The sequence below is a fragment of the Centroberyx gerrardi genome, chromosome 14 (genome assembly GCF_048128805.1).
Source record: "Centroberyx gerrardi isolate f3 chromosome 14, fCenGer3.hap1.cur.20231027, whole genome shotgun sequence".
Taxonomy (NCBI): Eukaryota; Metazoa; Chordata; class Actinopteri; order Beryciformes; family Berycidae; genus Centroberyx; species Centroberyx gerrardi.
In genome coordinates this window covers 1,872,673-1,874,080 of record NC_136010.1, presented here as the reverse complement: position 1 = coordinate 1,874,080, position 1,408 = coordinate 1,872,673, and positions in this window count along the sequence as shown.

Here is a 1,408-nt window from a genome sequence, read left to right as displayed (position 1 = left end):
CTTTCTTTCATTTTTCTTGATGAACACTATCAGTGCACATTTGCATAAAGCTTGTTGAATTGAATTGGAAAATTGAGAAGAGAGAGATAGATGTAGAAACAGATAAACAAGAACTTGAAGGATCCCACTGGAAATAAATCTGACGTAAATGTGTCATGCTTGATAATATTTTAGTTGCATTATTTTTCTATACATTATATTTTTATGTGTTGAACCACGACTTCAATAGACAGAGTTACAGATGGACTCACACTCACGTGGAAATCACACTGACTCACGACTCTCCGGGTCTGTTTGAGTCAAACTCGGCAGTTTAGTGGAAAACCATCGATTCATTCTCTAAAACCTTTAAGGCCTTTTTAAAATTTTATTTGATCAAATCCACAAATATTCTACCACCGTGTGAACTCTGAAATTTACCACCTTTGTATATTTACAAGATAAATCCATAGGAGAGCTGCAGCTAACGATTATTTTCATGATTGATTAATCTACTGGTTACTTTTTCTATTAATCGATGAATCATTTAGTCTATAAAATGTATAAAAATTGTCTTCCTCAGTCTGAGCAGCAGACAGAAAACACAAAATATTAATTTAATACAGAGATGAAACAGAGAAAAGCAGTAAATCGGAGAAGATGGAACCAGAAAATGTTCGGTGTTTTTACTGATAAATGACTAAAACAATTAATCGATTATCAAAATTATATAATGGATTAATTTTCTGTCGATCGACTAATTGATTAATCGTTTCAGCTCTAATCCATAGTGTTCATCACAGTCAGTCAGAGGAGGGGACTCGAGTCAGACCTGAGTCTCAGTTTTGAATAGCTTGAGACTTGACTTGATGCATGAAGAGAAGACTTGAGACTTGACTTGACTTGGGTTCTGGTGACTTGGGACTTGACTCTGACTTGTACTTTGATGACTTGAAAAGGTTTCTAAAGTCTTGACTTGAGATCTTGTGTTTGTGTAAATGACTTAGATTGAAAGGTGATGAGATTTGTTCCAGCGGACGACTGAATTTAAATTCTGTTTTCTGAATTTGTATGGAATGATTGAATTTATTGAAGTTGAAACTGATTCTAGAAATCAAACTCATGATGCTCTTACCAAGTTTTTATCCTATTAAAACCATATTGCATTGAAAAGTCCTAGATATTTAGTTTTCTTTAAGATATTAAATTGATACTGGACTCTTGATTTGTTCTGACTTGACTTGCTGTTCTACATTTAGACTTGAGACTTGACATTAATGACTTGGACTTGACTTGGTAATCTACATTTAGACTTGAGACTTGACATTAATGACTTGGACTTGACTTGGTAATCTACAGACTTTAGATTTTAGACTTTAGACTTGGGACTTGACTTGAGACTTGAGCCTCAGGACTTGAGACTGACTTG